We start from the raw sequence: 23,327 nt of genomic DNA on the forward strand, positions 1-23,327 counted from the left end.
ATACATATGAGTATACTAATTAAATGTTTTATTACAGGTCCTATACCAAATTACAACCAGCTCGACCGAAGTGGCCCAAAAATCAAAATAATCAGGCTTGGATGTTCAAGCCTGTTTGAAGAACCCTAAAACCGTTAGGGTTTCCAGCTTATGGATCCAGCCGCCACTTGTCCTAGACCGTTGGATCTGCTTCTCATCCAACGGTCCAGATCAAAGACCACTAGGGCTTCTCATCCATCTGTCTGAGGATGAAACGTTGTACTGAAGTGTAATTTGGTGCCTAAAGATTCATGAAAGGCTTTCTAAAAGAGAAAAGTGAATCAAGGATCTCTATATGATATGATGGAAGTCGGTACCCTGTATAACCTCACAATCTCAAGGACGTACAACTGAGCTAACCTCTCTAAGGTATAGTTCATCTGAATAGGAAAGAAATGGGTTGATTTGGTCAAACGATCTACTATGACCCAAACTACATCATGTTTCTGTCTGGTCATCGGTAACCCAGTCACAAAGTCCATGGTTACCCTGTCCTATTTGAATAGGCTGAAGTAACCCTGTCCTATTTCTGTCTGGTCAAACTACCACCGTTGGATCTGGCATCAGGATCCAACGGCTCACAACGTTCCAAGCATCCCGAGCCAGCTGCAGTCTCACGTGAAGCCAACTCTGCTGCCAGACCACGCACGCCAACCGGACAATAGCTCGGCTCCCCACAGCTGCCGCCCGTGATCTACTCTCGCCAGTGCCCTGCAAACACACGAAACAAGAAGAAGAACGAGAGGCACGGAGAAATCGAGGAGAGAAAACCAACAACAAAAAACAGATATAGAGAGTGACTAAGGTTCAAAAAGAGGGGAGGAAAAAAACCATCAAGGATCATCAGCGAGAGGAGATAAAAGAGAAAGGGAAAACACACAAAAAAAAAAGAAGGAGAAAACAACCAAAAATACTCGAACCAAAAAACGATCAGCAATCGGAGAGCAAAAACAACAAAAGGAAAAACGAAACCCTCACCTCCTTGAGTGGAAGAGTAACCATCACCACCATTTGAAAGTCGAACCCCGTTGGGTCACCAAGGGTAAGCTATCGATTCTGCTTTTGTTTCAGTGTTTGGTTTCATCGGGGTCTATGGGGGCTAGTTCTGGGTAAGTTTGGTTATGTTTGGGGTTTGGGGTATAGTTTTAACTCCTTAACGGAGTCTGTTGGCCACGGTGGTTGGCAATGGGCTTCGTGGTTGTGATATTTGGGTTGTGGGTTTCGTAAGAGTGAAGGTTTAAGGCTAGAAAGGAGAGGAGGTTTTTATCGGGGTCTTCGTTGGGGTTTTCGGGAAGTCTGGTGTTAGTCTCGTGATGGGGTTGAAGTTTTCTGGTAGGGGTTTGTCTCGGTCTTAGACGGTGGCCGTGGAGATCTTTGGGTTTTCTGGCGGTGGAGGCTTTGGTTTTCGGGGTTGTAGAGGGAGTTTGAGAAGAGTGGTGAGGGGTTGTCTAGTTTAGGCTTGTTTTGGGTTGACCAGTTGGTCTAGGTGGTCGTCGGGGTAATGGTGGCCATCGAGGACTGGTGGCCAGCCAGTGGCGTTGAGTGATGAGGGCGAAGTCTCGGTTGAACCAGATGAAGAAGCGAGAGAGAGAGAGGATGAGAGTGAAACGGCGGGTTTGGTGAGGATGAAGAAGAAATGAGATTAGGGTTCAAAAATCTACCATTTGGTTTGTTATAACGCCAAAACGGCGTAGTTTCACGGAGGCATGAAACGGTAACGTTTGAGGCTAGGGGAGGAGAACCGGGTTTTAGGATGTTGGGCTAACAGCGGAATAGGTCCTTCCTCTTTTGTTTCATTCCATTTTGGTCCTTAAACCGAGCTTTGTGGGAATTTTAATCTTACCTCCTGGTTTCCAAAGTGTTTTATTTTGGTCCCGTATCATGTTATGGCCATTTTCTTTCCGTTTTTTGCATTGGATATGTAATTTGAGAGGCTTTCAATTTGATCCTATGCAATATTTTGGTTATATTATGTTTGCAGTACCCAGAAATGAAAATGTTATGAAAAAAGGTTGTTGTTATTTATTTTTTATGTTTTAGTCCTTTTAATATTTTATGCATGATTGTTAGGTTAATTTAGATTTATTTTAAATATATGCATGTATATATTATTTCAAGCATGTTGTTCATACGCACGTAGGTGTAATTTATTTTTATGAGCATGTTTGAATTCATTCACTTTAATCGCATATTTAGTTATTTTTTGCATTAACATCACTTTGTATAATTTATGCATGTTGTCCTCATATGAAACTTGACCTAATTACATAATCGGATTAAGGGTAATACGCCAGAATGGCTTTTCTTAACTTACAGGAAAGTTGTTCTTGACGATTTTAAATTACAAGTGTATCCCATCAGTGACATCAAAAATTCGATTTCTTCACTTTAAAATTTGGGAATGAAAGAAAAAAGAAATATTCGGCTATTTAAATTATTTGAGAAAAGATCGTTAGAACTTACCTAAAGATCTGGTCTCGATATTTTTAAATAATCGAATATCCTTTATCTTTCTAATGACTTGGTAATTTTAATTAAATCTGTTTTGTTGCTTTCCAATGTTTCAAATTTGCATTTTTGTTGTTTTAAGGGATCATAAATCAAATTAAATTCGAACTTGTGAAATTCGTTGCAAAGACAATAATTAATCGACGAGGTACTGATTTAGGGCGCTGTGGGGGTGCTAATCCTTCTCCACGCGTAACCGACTCCCGAACCCATATTTTGGTAACATAGACCGCAAATTTGTTGTTTTAATTAAAATTAATTTTTATTTAAAATGGCAATATTTTTGGGTGCCCAATCACACCCTAATCAAGGATTGGTGGCGACTCCTCGAACCATATGTTTTTATCGTAAAGAGATTTGCAAATTTTCGAAACGAGAGGTTTTCTAAAAATCACATTGTTTTTTAAAAATTCAATTGAAAAGAAAATAATTAAAAATGACACGGTTTTAAAAATCTCGCCCCACCGTTTAAAAATCGTTTCGACAGCTGGCGACTCCACTGGGGACGTTCTTAGAGAGTCAGACCTATAGTCGATTAATTAATTGTCTTTGCAAACGAAAGTTATAAGTTCGCTTTGATTTGGTTCTTGATCCCTTGTTTGTTTAAATTATTTTGTTTGCATCTTAATTTGTAATTTGGGCTAATGAATAAATAGTTGTAATAATGTGTGATCTACATGTTTCAGTTTTCTGACTTTCACTTTAGTCTATTATTTCTCTTGGATCGAGGCAAAGGATTATGAGTTTCCCTAACTGTTGTTGTAAACCTTTAATATTTAGAGCCTTCTAACTGTGCTCTGTCCCGTTAGGTAGGGGTGAAAGCTACGCTTACGTGAGAAAAATTACTTTTCTCCGCATGGGCTTTAGCTAGTAACCTCTGGGGTACATGCCTTATGTTTACGAGTGAAACATTGAGCTTCCTCCATGGACATAGGGAAATGTATCCTCTCGAAATTGAACTTGATCCGTTTTAAGCCTATAATGGGTGAGGATCGAGGGTCTGGCAAGCTCAAGGGGGCACCAACAAAGGACAATTCGAGGACCCTTTTAGTGATACCAGAACTCTGCCCGTCTTATGCTAAATCTCTGTCCACAGACATGGAGGGGAAACTCATTCTAACCTTTTCCTCGAATTTATTTTTTTTTGCAAAAAGTATGCGAACTAGAGATCATGTGGTTAGGTTCATTTTTTGAGCAAGCATGTGAATTAGATACCATGCGGTTAGGATTTTTTGTGAATAACGAAACCTGAGAGTAGATACCATGTTGGGTAGGATCTACTAAAGCATGATTGGGTAGATATCATGTTGGGTAGATATCATGTGAATAAGGTTTAGGATGTATATATTTTCTATCTTCATGTTGTTTGTTTATTATTTGACTATTCATTGTATATACTAACATAGTTTTATTTTTGTTTGTGTTTTATGTTTTATTTATTATTGATGCATTGCATCATCATTCATGAAGAAAGGTGTTGATTCACAAGGTGGTCATAAAAGTAGAAGGCGGTCATAAAATGGACAAGAGCTTTCATAACAAGGAAATGGATAACGCGGAAGTGAGGTCATGGTCCGAAGAAACTCAGAGGAAGAAAGGCGACAGTTTGACTGAAGATTACATATCAGTACTACCAGAGGTTGCTCCGGTCAGTCTAAAGCAAAACGATTTGCAAGAGTTACGCGAAATTTGGGAAAGTTGGAATTCTGATGTGAAATACTCTTTCTGGCAAAAGTATGGTGACATCGCCCTTCTGTTGTATGTGAAAGTAAACGAACCCCTAATCAAAGCTCTCATCCAGTTTTGGAATCCCGCATATAGCTGCTTCACTTTCAACAAGGAAGACATGACTCCCACGTTAGAAGAATACACCTCCTTGTTTTATTTCGAGACGATACACTTGGACCGAATATACTCAAAAGCCTCAAGGACGCAATCCTTTAAGAGCAAGCTCGCAAGGATTACTGGGATGGGAGAGAAGTGGGTTGCTGATCGAATCCAATAGAAGGGAGAGTCCGATTGCTTCCCTTAGTCATGCCTCAAGGAGCTTATCGTCAAGCATAGCGATATCGAGAAGAGCATGGAGATGTTCGCCTTGGGAATTTATGGTTTGATGATTTTCCCGAAAGTTCTTTATCACGTGGAAGCCGCAGTGGTCGATTTATTCGAGCGTTTGGAAAGGAAGGTAAACCCTGTTCCTGCGGTTTTGGCCGAAACATTCAAAGCACTTAGCAGTTGCAGAAAAGCTGAGAGTAGCCGCTTCACCGGGTGTGTCCAGTTGCTTACTGTTTGGATACGCAGTCACTTCTGGAAAATTGACCGAGAGTATAGTCGACGGTTTTCTACGGCCTATTCACCCTTAAAAGATTTCCTCACTAAAGAGTGGCCAGAGCATCTCACCAGGAAGGATTGGGTTTCACTCTTCAAAAATTTACAGGAGCATGATATAGTGTGGTGTGTCCCCTGGTTAGCTTTTGTGGATGTGTTGTACAAATGTGGGGATTCCGATTGGGTAATCCTATTAGGGTTATGGGGTGGAGTAGGCTATGTGCCACTGATGGTACTGAGGCAATTTGGGGCACGCCAATTCGTCCCAGCTACATCCGGTCTGAAGGCATCTGAATTTGTGTACTGTGGAGATCACTACAAGAAGACTGCTCGTGCAATGTCAGAGGCGTGGAAGTCAACCTTTAAAACTGATTTCATAGCAGCTGAGGTCATGCTGAAGCCAGATTACGTGGCATGGAGGGCGGTACGAAAGAATGATATCCTTCCGTTGGCGGATCGTGACCAAACAATTCCTTTGGAAGCACAGTTTAAATATGTACCGTCTAAGTTGGAGATACTGAAGAGTGAATTCGAAGCGGAAATCGCCAGGAAGGAGGTAGAGTGTGAGGCCCTTAGACAAAAGAATTTCATGTTGGACATCGATAGGGGGTTCTATAATACACAGTTTGAGCTTATGCGCAAGAGAAAGGATGAAGTGGAGGCCAATCTCACTAGTTTACAGAGTGATTACCAAAAGATGAGTCGAGCACGGGCAATTGCTGGCCTTGGGAGAACTTCAGAGCAGTGGCGGTTAGAGCTCCGGGCTGAGAGGGATCGTCGAGTTAGAGACGTCAGAGCCGAGAGAGAGCACCGAGTCAGAGAAGTAGATATAGAGAAGAAGAAAAGAAATCAAGAACTTGAGTCCGAGAGAAGGTCCTGGGTTAGGGCACTGAAGAGCGAAAGGACAGAGGCTAAAGAGTTAAGACAAAGGTACACCTTGAGCAAGAAGCGAGAAGAAGAATTGCATGCTAATATTGAAGAACTCAGAATGAAGGCAAATAACATGCAACTTGAACTTGAGGTTAGAAAGTAAAGAATTGACGAGCTCGAAACTGAGAAGAGGCAAAGCAAAGAAGAGCTAAAATTAGAAATGCAACATCGGGAGAGTGTGCTCCAAGGCAAACAGGATGAAGTATTCCTCTGGATACAGAGGTACGGAGCAAAGAACGAACGGATAGAGGTACTCAATCAAGAGATGCATGAAATGGAATCAAGGCATGAGGAAGAGTTAGCTCGAGCCAAGGCAAAGAATGAAGAGTACAGTGCCTACGTTATGCAGCTTGAAAGTTCCTTATCTGCAGAAAACAGTCAGCGTTGCCCAGTGGATCAAAGGGTTAGCCTCGAGGAGAACGCTGCTTTGCAAAAGAAGATTCATGATTTAGAGGCTGCCTTACGAAGCTGCCAGACACAAATCGCTGGTCTCGAGCGCACCGTCCAAGGCACCAGACTGCAATGGCAAAACTCAAACGATCACTTTAGAGACTGGAAGAAAAACGTGAATCACGTGATCCGAGAGACCATGAATCAGTTAAGCGGCATTGCGAGGCAGTTGGGAGAGATGGACCTCCAAGGAAAAGCCATCCAGAGCTACACCAATCCAGCATCAGATGTAGGAAAGAGGGTCGATTGGCTTGTCAATCAGATAGTAGAGCTGAACATGAGAGCTAGGCCTTTTCTGTAATGGACTTTTCTTGTAAAGATGATGCTTTTGTCCTAAATGAAAGTTGTTCTAAGACTGATCGCGTCTTATGAATCAATGCCTTTCTGCATGCATTTGCATTTTATTTGCAATTTAAGTTTTGTGTTGCATTTTTTATCACACTTTACATAATTTGCATTCATCCTCAAAGCATTAAAATTAACAATAAGGGATACATTACAGAATACTGAAATTTCAAGCATCACTATAACACAAGGAAGGCCATGGATGATAAGATTGCTCAAATTGAAAGAACTCAACTGCAATTGCAAGATGATCTAAGGAAAATGCAAGAAGATATGCTTAAGGCTCAAGAGGATATGTTGTCTAAGTTGGCAAATATGCTGGGAGGGAGAAATCCAGAGCACGGAAAGGCCCATGAGCAAACAAGTGAAGAACCACTTTACCCTCCGGGGTTTACCCCGGTACAGTCTCTGAATATCCAAAGAACATCTATCCATACCAAAGTACACATAAATCCTGACGGCATTGCAGTTAATCCGCAACCGGGATCGTGTTCGCATCCCGAAGAAAGCCCATATCACCAGGTCCCGGACCTTGATGAAGAAGCAAAGAAGAGCGAAAACAAGTTGTTGCATGAGCAATATAAGCAGCTAGTAAATGAAGTACAAGCTATGAAAGAAGATACCAGCTTGTATGGTCTCGACGCTAAGGAACTGAGTTTAGTTCCTGATCTGGTCCTACCTCCCAAGTTCAAAACTCCTGACTTCGAGAAATACGACGGTACCGAATGCCCTTCTACCCATATCACAATGTTCTGCAGGAAAATGACTGGTTACGTAGGGGACGACCAGCTGTTGATCCACTGTTTCCAAGAAAGCTTAGTAGGCTCAGCATTGCGATGGTATAATCAACTAAGGAGAGTTGATGTCAGGACATGGAAAGACCTGGCCAAATCTTTTCTTGACCAGTATAAGCATGTGAAGGACGTCAGGCCTAACAGAATGGTGCTGCAAGTAATGGAGAAAAAGCATAATGAAAGTTTCAGACAATATGCTCAGAGGTGGAGAGAGGTAGCAGTACAAGTCCACCCACCGTTGGTAGAGGAGAAAATGAACCTACTTTTTGTTAATACCTTGAAGGCTCCATTTTTCTCACATTTTGTTGGTAATCCTTCTCGAAGTTTTGCTGATATAGTTACGGCGGGAGAAATGATTGAAATGGCGATTAAAAGCGGGAAGCTTGAGGGAGGAGATTCCAGTAAGAAACAGCCGATGAGGAAGAAGGAAAACGAAGTCAGTAACGTAAGGCAGTATGATTCCCATAATATCACAGTGTCCAGACCACAGGGAACGGTAGCATCAGCCCAAATTGACAATAGACAAGGGGCAAGATATCCAAGGAGAGAGAGGCCTCAATTTGATCCGATTCCTATAACTTATAAGGAGTTATTCCACGAATTATATGATCGACATGTTGTCTCACCTTATCATGTGGACCCTATATAACCCCCGTATCCCAAGTGGTATGATGCTAGTGCTAAGTGCGAATACCATGCAGGGGTTTCCGGACATTCTATTGAAAATTATCCCGCTTTCAAAAAGGTCGTCCAAGCTCTGAGGAGAAGAAACGTCATCAATTTTGGTGACAGTGAACAGCCAAACAATACCCAGAATCCATTGCCAAACCATGCAGGAGCCGGGATTAATGCAGTCGCTGAAGAGAAAGGAAGAATGGCTGTAAAAAATATTAGTGAGGTGATGTCACCCATGTCTTGGGTGTGGTGCCAAATGGTCAAGGTAGGACTATTAAAGACTAATCTGCCATGTGAACAGTTCAACAATGAAGAGATGTGCCACTACCATAACTGCACAAGACACAGTATACAACAGTGTTCTGATTTCTTAGGGCTGGTACAAGAGATGATGGATAGTAAGGAAATCGAGTTCTTCAAAGAAGTGGCTGAGAAAGAAGAAGCGGAAGTTTACGCCTCTAAGGGATCATCCAAAGGGGTCTATAGTGCTAGTTGTCCCCTCGTCATTACTCCCAAGAATCGAGTGGCTGAGAAGGTAGCTCCAAAGGTGATTATTACACCTCCCTCTCCGTTCCCGTACAAAGACAATAAACAGGTACCCTGGAGATATACTTGTCAAATAGGAGAGGTGACAAAGCAACAGGAAGAGGTAGATGAAGTGGGACACATGATCAGGAGTGCTAGATGTTATCATAAAGAACCTGAGAAAAAGATTGATGTCGAGAAAGGAAAAATTATCGATGTGCAGATAAAAGAAGATGAACCCATCGTCAATGAGCCAGTAACGGAGAATGAAGCGATGGAATTTTTAAAATTTTTGAAACATAGTGAATACAGTATTGTTGAGCAACTGCACAAGCTGCCTGCCCGTATTTCTGTCCTATCACTTCTTCTGAGTTCAGAGGCTCATTGCAACGCCCTGTTAAAAGTTTTAAACCAAACCTTTGTCCCGAAGGAGATACCCACAGAAAAGCTGGATCGACTAGTTGCCAACATCCAGGCCGATAATTTTTTATCTTTTTCTGAGGACGAGATCCCTTCTGGGATGATTGGCAATCATAAGGCTCTACACATCACGGTTAGGTACAAAGGGCATGTTCTATCCAGAGTACTGATAGATAACGGTTTGGCGTTAAATGTGATGCCCTTGGTGACCCTGAAAAAACTGCCAGTGGACAGTACCCTGATGAGAAGCTGTCAAAGTGTGGTTCGAGCTTTTGATGGAACAAAGAGGGAAGTTCTAGGCAAGATTGATATCCCTTTGACTATTGGCCCGGCGATATACGAAGTGGAGTTTCTTGTGATGGACATCATTCCTACATACAACTGTTTATTGGGAAGGCCCTGGATTCATCAGGCCGGTGCGGTTCCGTCAACGTTGCACCAATGGATAAAATTTGCAATTGATGGGAGGCTTATATGCATTCATGCTGAAGAAGACATTATTGCTTCGGTTTCTACTACTGCTCCATACGTTGAAGTGGAAGAGCAAGCTGTTGAATGTTCTTTCAGATCGTTGGAATATGTCAATGCCATGTTTGTGGCAGAAAGAAAGAAGATCCCGAAGCCTAGATTGTCAAACTGCACCAAAATGGGGCTTAAGCTGACTCTTGGAAGAGGAGCAAAAACTAGCAAAGGGTTTGGACGTCGGTTGCAAGGACTGGTGGGCCCAATCTACCCTGTAACTAAAAGAGACAGGTTCGGTTTAGGGTATCAGTCGACTTTAAAAGAAAAACTGAGAAGCATCAAGAAGATTCAGGAATTGAGAAAGGCAAGATTGACTGGTGAGGACCCAAGCTGGGAGCCCATGACATTCTCGCCATTGAGCAGCATTTTCGTATCAGGAGGATATATGATTCAAGGGACTTTGGAAAGCAGTAAAGTGATAGTTGAGAATGCCTTGGAGGACTTGGGCATTAATGTCATAACCGATGAGGAGTTCAAAGAAATGAGAGCTACGGGCATTTACTCTGCGCCACTGGGCTTTGTGTTGGATAACTGGACTGCGGAGGAATTGCCTGTAGTTTACAAATCTTTTGCAGAGTAATACACTAGAACTCTTCCCTATTGTTCATACCCTGGGACGGTAGGTGATTTGATGTAAAGGGTTAAGTTGTGTGTTTTTACTTGCTTTCAATAAAAGATGTGTTTTGTTAATTCCCAAATGGCAAACATTTCCTCATGCATTTTTGTTTGAATATAGGCATATATTATTTCTTTCTATTTGTTTATATGGGAAAAGATTCTCCCATATGTATATATGTATATATATCTTCTTTTTCGTTATCCTTTCAGGAACTCAGATATCAATAATACGAATGCTAATGACTCTGACCCGGAGATTGATTTCGAGATACCCATATGTCAAGGGGAAATCGAAGGTTGTGATGATGATGAGGGATGTGAACCACCCTCAGAATTACTAAAGATGGTGGAACAGGAAGATGAGCAGATTCTGCCTCACGAAGAGCTTACAGAGATCTTGAACCTGGGTACAGATGAGGATAGAAAGGAAGTAAACATTGGTACCACCCTGTCTGCTGAAGGAAGGCAAAGCTTGATAGAATTACTTCAAGAATTCAAGGATGTATTTGCTTGGTCATACGAGGACATGCCAGGGCTGGATACAGAATTGGTTGTCCATAAATTACCAATAAAGCCTGATTGTAAGCCCGTACAACAGAAACTGAGAAGAATGAGACCCAAGATGCTGCTCAAGATTAAAGAAGAAGTGAAGAAACAATTTGATGATGGGTTTCTCACAGTGGCCAAATATCCTGAGTGGGTAGCAAATATTGTCCCAGTACCAAAGAAGGATGGGAAGGTACGAATGTGTGTCGACTATAGAGATCTGAATAGAGCAAGTCCAAAGGATAATTTTCCTTTGCCACATATAGATACGTTAGTGGACAATACTGCTGGAAATTCCTTATTCTCATTTATGGATGGTTTCTCCGGCTATAATCAAATTAAAATGTACCCTAAAGATATGGAGAAAACAACATTTGTCACTATGTGGGGGACGTTCTGCTATAAAGTCATGCCGTTTGGATTAAAGAATGCAGGGGCAACCTATCAGAGGGCCATGGTGACGTTGTTTCATGACATGATGCATAAAGAAATTGAAGTCTATGTCGATGATATGATTGTCAAAGCCAAGACGGAGGAGGAACATATCGAGAATTTGAGGAAGCTCTTTCAAAGATTAAAGAAGTGCCAACTAAAACTTAACCCAAATAAGTGTACTTTTGGGGTGACATCGGGAAAACTGTTGGGATTCGTAGTGAGCCGAAAGGGAATTGAAATAGATCCCGATAAAGTAAAAGCCATTCAAGATTTGCCAGCCCCAAGAACACAGAAAGAGGTTCGAGGATTTTTGGGGAGATTAAATTACATCGCTCGGTTTATTTCGCAGCTGACCGAAAGATGTGATCCCATATTCCGCCTTCTTCGTAAGTGTAACAACCCGGAATAAAATTTAGAGAAAAAAAAATTTAATTAAGTAATTTGGCAAAATTTGAGGATTAAATCGAAAGTTTTCAAAATTGTAGGCTATTTTAAAAGTTAAAGGAAATTCAGGGACCAAGCCCTGCATTACTCCTTTTAGTGTCGGCAGAAAATTTAATATAAACGTATGAATGGTTTTCTGTTTTCAAAACAGAAAACAATTGTGAAATTCCTCCTCCCGCACTCTACTTCAAAGCCGATTCCGACGCCGTTCGACGTCCAATCGAAAAATTGAAACCACCGTTGTGTTCATCATCAAGCGAGGAACAAACCCTTCAAATTAATTGAAGTTAAACGCTACCAAACGTCGGGAATTTTCAGTCAAAGCATCGTCGTTTTTTTAGCTCTATCGTCGGGAAAAACTTAAATTCACCGCCGATCGTTGTTCCGTTTACGACACCTCCTGCACCATCGTGTTCCTTGTGTCGTTGCGAGTCCGCCGGTGTCAACCTTGTTCGCCGTCGACGGCGGCGCGTGAGGAGGTGGAGCAGTCAAACGTTCGGCCGAGTTGAAATACGAGCTCTCCGCCGTTCAAAAATTTGAACCGATCGTTGTAAGTATCTCGAAATCGCTCAAAATAATTTTTAGAAATTTTTCCGGGAATTTTCCGACACCGTGGCACTGTTCACGCGCCGCCGCAGGGAGAGTGAGCTGCTGGAAAACCGGTGACCCGACCCGACCGTTGACCCGACCCGACCGTTGACCGTGACCGTTGACCTTCTTTGACTAAAACTTAAAATGGCTTTGACCGACCCTTAAACGACCGTAAATCTTTTCCGAGTATACCTATCCTGGTAGTTTTCGACGTGCCAAATCCATTTCCGCAGTCCGTTTTGCCAAATTCAAACCCGAAGGTCTCCAAATCGACGGTCAAAGTGGTTGACTTTGACTTTGACCAAGAATCTGAATTTCCGAAAAGTCATACTTTATATTTTTCGACGTCCTGATTCCGTTTCCGCAATCCGTTTGGCCAAATTCAGACTCGAAATACCCCAAATTGATAGTCAAACTCGAAAAATGCTTATATACTTAAGAAGACTAGCTTTGAACAATTAAATAGGATTTGGGACTGATAGATTATTATTGTTTGAAGGTACAAGAGACTCTCCGGATCGTTCGACAGCTCGACCCAGCTCTTCTAGATCAGTTAAACCACGTGTGCCAGTATTCACCCGTTCGAAAATTGTAGCAGAGCGTGGTGAAACCAGCAATCAGTAAATTTGCTATTTGAACCTATTGGCGAGGTGTGTTCCCTGCTTATTATTGAACTGTTTTATTGGTTTTAATATGTGGTACACCGAATTCATTGGCTATTGTTTTATGGATGCACCAATTTAATGTGACAATTTATGGAATATGGCTGCTATCTAATTTTTGTTTTGAAATGGTATATGATTACCATGTTTTTGGATTGATGGAATTTATGTCACGGTGCAATTGAATTTTGGAATTGAAATACGATGGAATAGCTCTGATCAAGCTAACTGGGCCTAATGTGACTCTTGAGGGCCCCAAGATGTTTCATTAGGTCGGCTTTCCTTTGCTGTGTGCTTAGGGTAAGCTATATGGACTTATTGACTTGGGCTTAAGGATACAAGCTTCAGAGCCTATCCTTAAGTCGGCTTTCTTTTTGCTATGTGCATAAAGTAAGCTATATGGAAAATAATTTTGGCAACTACTGATGGTGTACCAGAAAAGGGTTTAAACTATGATTTTCAAAAAGTTAAACTCTTTTACGAATTTGTGAGATTACTGGACTATGATTTGTACCTATTGTGATTTTATGGAAATGTTGGGACACACTGAGCCTAGCTCACCTTTTGAAAATGTTTTCCCCTTTCAGATACTGTTGGTTAGATACCTTGGTACGAGCACTTGGAGGATCAACATATCTCTTGAAGTAAATCAAATTGTAATGTTTTTATCTGGCAAGTTGACTTTATTTTGGTGACATGGACCTTATTTTAAAATATCGGATTTTATGATGATAACTCTTTTGCTAATACTGCTCGGTTTATTGTGATATTGAATTTGAAGACGTGTTTTAAATTAAATTATTATTTATTGGTACTATATTTACGAGTTGGATTTTGATAGTATAATTTGTTTATAATTTCATGTTATTTATAATGTGATTTTATATTGATGGAATAATGGTTTCGAAAAATGTCTTTAATAATCATAATGTGATCCACTAGACTTAGTCGAAACGCATAGGCTGGGTCTAGGGGGTTGCAGTAAGAATGATTCAGGAGAATGGAGTGAGGATTGCCAAGAGGCTTTTGAGGCAGTAAAGAGATATCTTTCGAATACTCCGATCCTAGCGCCACCTATCCTAAGAAAGCCTTTAATTCTTTACTTGTCCGTTTATGACAATTCAATGGGATGTGTGTTGGGGCAACATGATCAAACTGAGAAGAGGGAGAGGGCTATCTATTATCTCAGTAAGAAGTTCGCTGAGTGTGAGGTCAGATACTCACCAATTGAAAAATTGTGTTGCGCTTTAGTATGGGCTACCAGAAGACTTAGACAGTATATGTTGTATCATACTACCTGGCTCATATCTAAGCTGGACCCTTTAAAGTATCTAATGGGGGTACCTGCATTGTCTGGAAGGTTAGCCCGTTGGCAAATCCTGTTGTCCGAATTTGATATCCAGTATGTAAGCCAGAAGGCAGTTAAAGGGAGCGTCATAGCAGAATTCATTGCGAGTAGGGCTTCAGAAGAATATGAACAGTTGAACTTCGATTTTCCAGATGAGGATTTAATGGCTATCTCGGAGGAAGAAACAATTGCGCTCACCGGTAAATACTGGAAGATGAACTTTGATGGTGCTTCAAACGCCTTGGGGCATAGGATTGGGGCAATCTTGGTCTCACCAAGTGAAGAGCATTATCCTTTTACCAGTCGGCTCAATTTTGATTGTACAAACAATATGGCCGAATATGAGGCTTGTGTTATGGGTCTTAGAGCAGGTATTGAACTCAAAGCAAAAATGCTGAGGGTATATGGGGATTCAGCTTTGGTAATTTACCAGCTCAGAGGTGAATGGGAAACGAAAGATCCCAAACTTGTGGAATATCGTAAACTAGTTCTGGGACTTATTGAAGAATTTGAAGATGTGACTTTCAATTACCTCCCCAGAGAAGAAAATCAAATGGCGGACGCCTTGGCTACTTTGGCAGCTGCCTTTAAGATGAACGAGCATTCAAATATGATGCCTATTGAGATGAAGGCTTATGAGTATCCAGCCCACTTCTTTAACATTGAAGAAGAAGATGATGAAGGACCTTGGTACTATGATATCTTCCAGTATATAAGATATCAAAGTTACCCCGAACAGGCAACTGAGAATGACAAAAGGACCATTAGAAGAATGGTAGCAGGGTATGTGCTTAATGGTGAGATCTTATATAAGAAACCATGGATCAGGTCTTATTAAGGTGTGTGGACACTAAAGAAGCGAAAATGATTCTTGAAGAAGTACATGAAGGAATATGTGGCACCCATGCTAATGGGCATGTAATGGCCAGACAGATTATGAGATTTGGGTATTATTGGTCAACTATGGAAACTGATTGCATCAATTATGCCCGAAAGTGTCACAAGTGTCAGATTTATGGGGATAGAATGCACACCCCTCCTCATCCGTTGCATGTGATGACAGCTCCGTGGCCGTTTTCTATGTGGGGCATGGATGTTATTGGGCAAATTTTTCCAAAAGCGTCAAATGGTCATCGCTTCATTCTGGTAGCAATAGATTACTTCACCAAGTGGGTAAAAGCAGCTTCCTATGCAAGTGTTACCCAGTCAATGGTATGTAGGTTCTTGAAGAAGGAAATCATCTGCAGATATGGCTTACCAGAGAGAATTATCTCTGACAATGCATTGAACTTAAACAACAAGATGATGAAATCTGTATGTGTGCAATTCAAAATAAAGCATCATAATTCTACGGTTTATCTCCCAAAGATGAATGAGGCAGTGGAGGCGGCTAATAAGAACATTAAGAGGCTTATAGAGAAGATGACTGAAACTTATAAAGATTGGCATGAGAAGTTGCCATTTGCTCTGTTTGCCTATCGGACTTCTGTACGGACGTCAACTGGGGCAACTCCGTTTTCTCTAGTTTATGGGATGGAAGCTGTCCTCCCTATTGAAGTGGAAATTCCCTCGCTCCGGGTTTTATCGGAGGTGAAGCTAAATGAGGTAGAATGGGTACAGGCCAGATATGACCAATTGAATCTGATTGAAGAAAAGAGATTGAAGGCTATTTGTCACGGTCAGATATACCAGAAGCGAATGATACGAGCACATGATAAGAAAGTTCGCCCTCGAGAAATCCACGAAGGAGATTTGGTGCTCAGGAGGATATTGCTCATTCAAAAAGATTTCTGAGGGAAATGGATGCCCAAGTGGGAAGGACCCTATGTTGTCAAGAAAGCCTTCTCTAGGGGAGCTATAGTCTTAACTGAGATGGATGGGTCTAAATTACCTTATCCAGTGAATTCTGACGCAGTTAAGAAGTATTTTGCTTGAAGAAAAAAGAAGAAGAAAAAATGAGAAGAAAAAATGAAAAAAATAAAAAAAATAATAATAAAAAATGAATAAAAAAATGAAAAAAAATGAGGGTTTAAGATGAAAACTCGAAAAAGGCGTCTTGAAACCAAAGGAGGTCGAGTCAAAAACCCGCAAAGGGCGACTTGAGTTTTAAATTCAGAGTTCGTGTATGGTGGAGGATCTGAATTGTTTTTGGATAGTAGGAAGAGCTCCTGACATGGGTAACGACAATGGCAATTGGGGTTGAGACCAAAGATTAATAAGTCTCGATGGGGACAACCAGAGGAGGAATTGAATGCACGTGAGATTCAATATTGGTTTATGGCATCCAATAATGGGAGATTTTGGGGTTCAGAAAGAGTTTTGCACTCTTAGGTGTCATCACCATTTTGGAGATCCTTTTGACAGAAGCTACACTCGAGTCAATCTGACGGCGTGCCAGTTCAAAAGCATTTGTGTTATTGATATTTGAAGACACCTATTCTTTGGTTCTTTTCCGATTAAAAGTTTGTCATGTAGTTGCCTAAAAATTCTTCGCATTTATATAAATAAAGAGATATTTTCCCTTCTTAATTTCCCTTTTACAAGCATCTAATTTTGAAAAAGTTAAAACGCATAGCTTAACTTGTGGTACATGAGATCATTTTGTATTATTATGCAAAAGGTTTTGGAAATGTAGGTATTCTGAAGCTAGCAATGGTTTTACCCATAAGCTTGTAGGGTTGCGAAAAGCTAAAACTTTGGGATTCATAGACAATCTTAGCCATTAATAGATGACCCAAAGAAATTGTCATTTATCAAGAAGTTGGTCATGTGTACCGGCAGATTTCAAGAAAGAAAGAAGTCAAAGTCCTGTCGAGCCAAAAGATATGGTATTGAGAGTGTTAGCTGGGGTGAACTGGTCAAATGCTCTGTACCCGAAACGAAATTGAGTTCCATTGAAATCAAAAGAGATGATGTTCCTCCGAAGAAGAAAATGCATTAAATTGCACATTTGCATACCTTTTAGGCATGAGTAGGATCATGACATTGCATGATGACTTAAATATTTACAGGTTTCCCAACGATTGTTGAAGATTGTTCAAGTCTCATACTCTCTAAAGAAATAGGGAGCAGACACGTTTGTTGAAGATTGTTCGAGTCTCATACTCTCTGAAGAAATAGGGAGCAAACACGATTGTTGAAGATTGTTCGAGTCTCATACTCTCTGAAGAAATAGGGAGCAGACACGATTGTTGAAGATTGTTCGAGTCTCATAATCTCTGAAGAAATAGAGAGCAGACACGTTTGTTGAAGATTGTTCGAGTCTCATACTCTCTGAAGAAAATAGGAAGCATACACGATTGTTGAAGATTGTTCGAGTCTCATACTCTCTGAAGAAATAGGGATCAGACATGTTCGTTGAAGATTGTTCGAGTCTCATTCTCTCTGAAGAAAATAGGGAGCAGGCACGATTATTGAGAATTGTTCGAGTCTCATACTCTCTGAAAAAATAGGGAGCAGACACGATTATCGAGAATCGTTTGAGTCTTGTACTCTCTGGAAAAATGGGGAGCAGACACGATTGACGAAGATTTTCGAGTTTTACTCCCTGAAGCAATAGGGGATAAAACCAGTTTTATGGATGTTGCAGTGGAGCCGATTAATCTTTTGAATTTCTCATAATCGGACAAATTTGATCATCTAGTGATCTTTGTTATATTCTCGTTGCACGACAATGAGCAAAGAGGGGCAGCTGTAGATGCTCGATTTGTCCGGGATCTTTTCCGAAGTTGAATTGGATTTATTATCGTTTATATGATTAATGTTTGGTTATATTTATATATGATATATGAGCAACTAAGCAATTATAATGAATGTTAAGCAATTAAAATACATATGAGTATACTAATTAAAGGTTTTATTACAGGGCCTATACCAAATTACAACCAGCTGGACTGAAGTGGCCCAAAAATCAAAATAATCAGGCTTGGATGTTCAAGCCTGTTTGAAGAACCCTAAAATCGTTAGGGTTTCCAGCTTATGGATTCAGCCGCCGCTTGTCCTGGACCGTTGGATCTGCTTCTCATCCAACGGTCCAGATCAAAGACCACTAGGGTTTCTGGTCAGGGTTCCAGCGCCGTCAAACTACCACCGTTGGATCTGGCATCAGGATCCAACGGCTCACAACGTTCCAAGCATCCCGAGCCAGCTGCAGTCTCACGTGAAGCCAACTCTGCTGCCAGACCACGCACGCCAACCGGACAATAGCTCGGCTCCCCACAGCTGCCGCCCGTGATCTACTCTCGCCAGTGCCCTGCAAACACACGAAACAAGAAGAAGAACGAGAGGCACGGAGAAATCGAGGAGAGAAAACCAACAACAAAAAACAGATATAGAGAGTGACTAAGGTTCAAAAAGAGGGGAGGAAAAAAACCATCAAGGATCATCAGCGAGAGGAGATAAAAGAGAAAGGGAAAACACACAAAAAAAAAAGAAGGAGAAAACAACCAAAAATACTCGAACCAAAAAACGATCAGCAATCGGAGAGCAAAAACAACAAAAGGAAAAACGAAACCCTCACCTCCTTGAGTGGAAGAGTAACCATCACCACCATTTGAAAGTCGAACCCCGTTGGGTCACCAAGGGTAAGCTATCGATTCTGCTTTTGTTTCAGTGTTTGGTTTCATCGGGGTCTATGGGGGCTAGTTCTGGGTAAGTTTGGTTATGTTTGGGGTTTGGGGTATAGTTTTAACTCCTTAACGGAGTCTGTTGGCCACGGTGGTTGGCAATGGGCTTCGTGGTTGTGATATTTGGGTTGTGGGTTTCGTAAGAGTGAAGGTTTAAGGCTAGAAAGGAGAGGAGGTTTTTATCGGGGTCTTCGTTGGGGTTTTCGGGAAGTCTGGTGTTAGTCTCGTGATGGGGTTGAAGTTTTCTGGTAGGGGTTTGTCTCGGTCTTAGACGGTGGCCGTGGAGATCTTTGGGTTTTCTGGCGGTGGAGGCTTTGGTTTTCGGGGTTGTAGAGGGAGTTTGAGAAGAGTGGTGAGGGGTTGTCTAGTTTAGGCTTGTTTTGGGTTGACCAGTTGGTCTAGGTGGTCGTCGGGGTAATGGTGGCCATCGAGGACTGGTGGCCAGCCAGTGGCGTTGAGTGATGAGGGCGAAGTCTCGGTTGAACCAGATGAAGAAGCGAGAGAGAGAGAGGATGAGAGTGAAACGGCGGGTTTGGTGAGGATGAAGAAGAAATGAGATTAGGGTTCAAAAATCTACCATTTGGTTTGTTATAACGCCAAAACGGCGTAGTTTCACGGAGGCATGAAACGGTAACGTTTGAGGCTAGGGGAGGAGAACCGGGTTTTAGGATGTTGGGCTAACAGCGGAATAGGTCCTTCCTCTTTTGTTTCATTCCATTTTGGTCCTTAAACCGAGCTTTGTGGGAATTTTAATCTTACCTCCTGGTTTCCAAAGTGTTTTATTTTGGTCCCGTATCATGTTATGGCCATTTTCTTTCCGTTTTTTGCATTGGATATGTAATTTGAGAGGCTTTCAATTTGATCCTATGCAATATTTTGGTTATATTATGTTTGCAGTACCCAGAAATGAAAATGTTATGAAAAAGGTTGTTGTTATTTATTTTTTATGTTTTAGTCCTTTTAATATTTTATGCATGATTGTTAGGTTAATTTAGATTTATTTTAAATATATGCATGTATATATTATTTCAAGCATGTTGTTCATACGCACGTAGGTGTAATTTATTTTTATGAGCATGTTTGAATTCATTCACTTTAATCGCATATTTAGTTATTTTTTGCATTAACATCACTTTGTATAATTTATGCATGTTGTCCTCATATGAAACTTGACCTAATTACATAATCGGATTAAGGGTAATACGCCAGAATGGCTTTTCTTAACTTACAGGAAAGTTGTTCTTGACGATTTTAAATTACAAGTGTATCCCATCAGTGACATCAAAAATTCGATTTCTTCACTTTAAAATTTGGGAATGAAAGAAAAAGAAATATTCGGCTATTTAAATTATTTGAGAAAAGATCGTTAGAACTTACCTAAAGATCTGGTCTCGATATTTTTAAATAATCGAATATCCTTTATCTTTCTAATGACTTGGTAATTTTAATTAAATCTGTTTTGTTGCTTTCCAATGTTTCAAATTTGCATTTTGTTGTTTTAAGGGATCATAAATCAAATTAAATTCGAACTTGTGAAATTCGTTGCAAAGACAATAATTAATCGACGAGGTACCGATTTAGGGCGCTGTGGGGGTGCTAATCCTTCTCCACGCGTAACCGACTCCCGAAGCCATATTTTGGTAACATAGACCACAAATTTGTTGTTTTAATTAAAATTAATTTTTATTTAAAATGGCAATATTTTTGGGTGCCCAATCACACCCTAATCAAGGATTGGTGGCGACTCCTCGAACCATATGTTTTTATCGTAAAGAGATTTCCAAATTTTCGAAACGAGAGGTTTTCTAAAAATCACATTGTTTTTTAAAAATTCAATTGAAAAGAAAATAATTAAAAATGACGCGGTTTTAAAAATCTCGCCCCACCGTTTAAAAATCGTTTCGACATCTATAATGGTGCACCTGAGCATGTCTTCTAAAATCTGAATGACACATTCTAACTGACCATCTGTCTGAGGATGAAACGTTGTACTGAAGTGTAATTTGGTGCCTAAAGATTCATGAAAGGCTTTCTAAAAGAGAAAAGTGAATCAAGGATCTCTATATGATATGATGGAAGTCGGTACCCTGTATAACCTCACAATCTCAAGGACGTACAACTGAGCTAACCTCTCTAAGGTATAGTTCATCTGAATAGGAAAGAAATGGGTTGATTTGGTCAAACGATCTACTATGACCCAAACTACATCATGTTTCTGTCTGGTCATCGGTAACCCAGTCACAAAGTCCATGGTTACCCTGTCCTATTTCCATTGAGGTATTTGAATAGGCTGAAGTAACCCTGAAGGGATCTAGTATTCCACTTTAACCTACTAATACACTAGACATCTAGCGACAAACTCTGACACTTTCTTTTTTATGCCCGACCACTAATACAATTGACGAAGCTCTTAGTACATCTTATTAGTGACTGGGTGAACTATGAGTGGAATGCAATGTGCCTCTTGGAGAATCTTACTACGCAACTGAGCATCTACGGGTACAAATAATCAAACTCTAAAATATAACATATCTCCATCATACAACTCAAAACCTGAGGCCTCACCTTGGTGAACCTACTCAACATGTTTCCTTAATTGGTTTTCTGAACTCTGTAATCTTTTGGTATCACCTATCAATTATGATTTGACACGTAACTTGATTAACAACCCATCATCACTGGTTTATCTCAAAGTGCTAGAAGGGCTCACAACTTTGTCATCGACTTTCTACTTAAGGCGTCTGCTAATATATTTGCTTTACCCGAGTGGTAATCTATCATAGAATTGTAGTCCTTAAGAACCTCCACCCATCTACGTCGTATGAGATTTAACCCTTTGAGTGAGTAGATACTTGAGGATCTTGTGGTCGGTGAAGATATGATATTTCTCATAAAAAAAAGGTAGTGTTGCCATATCTTTAAGGAAAATATTACTGTTGCTAGCTCAAGGTCATGGGTGTGACAATTTTGATCGTGAGGGTTAAGCTTACGGGATGTGTACGCTACCGCCTTACCATCATGCATCAACACATATCCAAGAATATTCAACGAGGTATCACTGAAAACCATGAAGTCCTTACCCGACTCTAGTTAGACCAACACTGGGGCTTGAGTCAATATGACTTTTAATTGTTCTAAGGCCTTCTATCATTTTTTATCCAAATAAAGGGGACTCCTTTCTTGAGCAATTTAGCTAGCGGGGGCAGCTATCATCAAGAAGCATTAAACGAACTGATGATAGTACCCAATTAGACCAGGAAACTATACACCTCTGACACATTCTTAGGTAACTCCCACTCAACTATGACCTGAATTTTCTGGGGATCCAATCGGATACCGTTTGCTAACATGACATGACCCAAGAATAAAACCTCTGGAAGTTAGAACCCACACTTCCCAAACTTGTCATACAACTTCCTGTCTTGGAGTGTATAAAGAACGATGCGAAGATACTGATCATCCTCTTCCTCTGATCGAGAGTACACTATAATGTCATTTATGAACACCACCACGAACTAATCTAAGTATGGGTGGAAGACTCGGTTCACCAAGTCCATGAATACCATCGAGGTATTTGTGAATCCAAATAGCACTACAAAGAAATCATAATGAATGTATCTTGTTCTAAAAGTTATCTTTGCTACATCCACATCATTAACTTTCAACTGGTAATAGCCCGATCATAAGTCGATTTTAGAGAATAAGCACGCTTCTCTAAGATAGTCTAAGAGGTCTTTTATCTTAGGAAGTAGATAATGGTTCTTAATGGTTAGTTTATTCAACTGTATGTAGTCGATACATAACCTCATCGACTCATCTTTCTTCTTAACAAACAAAATTGGTGTTGCCCACGAAGATATTCTCGATCGAATGAAACCCTTCTACACTAACTCCTGAATCTGGGCTTTTAACTCTTTTAACTCTGTCGGTGCCATAAGATAGGGAGCAATGGACATCGAATATACACCCGGTATTACCTTTATGGTGAATTATAATTCACGTTAGGGTGGTTAACCTGGTAATTCTTTTAGGAATATGTTGGGGAAATCTCGTACTATTTAGATATTCTCGAGTGTATGAACTGAGATTTAGATGTCGACTATATGAGCCAGAAAGGTTGTACATCCCTAGTCGATCAACCGTTGGGATTTTATTGCTAACACTATCTTAGACTGACATGATGTCCCACTTGACATTACAAGCTTGGTACCCCTGTCTGGTTTGAGCTTAAGTTCTTTGGCCTTGTATTTCAGACCGACTTCATGCTCGGTTAAACAATCCATACCAAAAATCATGTTGAACTCTCTGAAGGGTAGTTGCATTAAGTCTGCTAGGAATGTTTGACCCTGAATCTCTACTGGTTATTGCCTATGAATCTTGACTACTAAGACGTCTAAACCCAAGGGGCTTGATACTCGAACACCTACCTCTAGGTCCTCTATTGGAATTTTTATTTCCTGAACTAGGTTGGAGCAAATGTAGAAGTGGGTGGAATTGGAATATATCAATGTAGTAACTGAAA

The sequence above is a fragment of the Hibiscus syriacus genome, unplaced genomic scaffold (genome assembly GCF_006381635.1).
Source record: "Hibiscus syriacus cultivar Baekdansim isolate YM2019G1 unplaced genomic scaffold, ASM638163v2 tig00000773_pilon, whole genome shotgun sequence".
NCBI lineage: Eukaryota > Viridiplantae > Streptophyta > Magnoliopsida > Malvales > Malvaceae > Hibiscus > Hibiscus syriacus.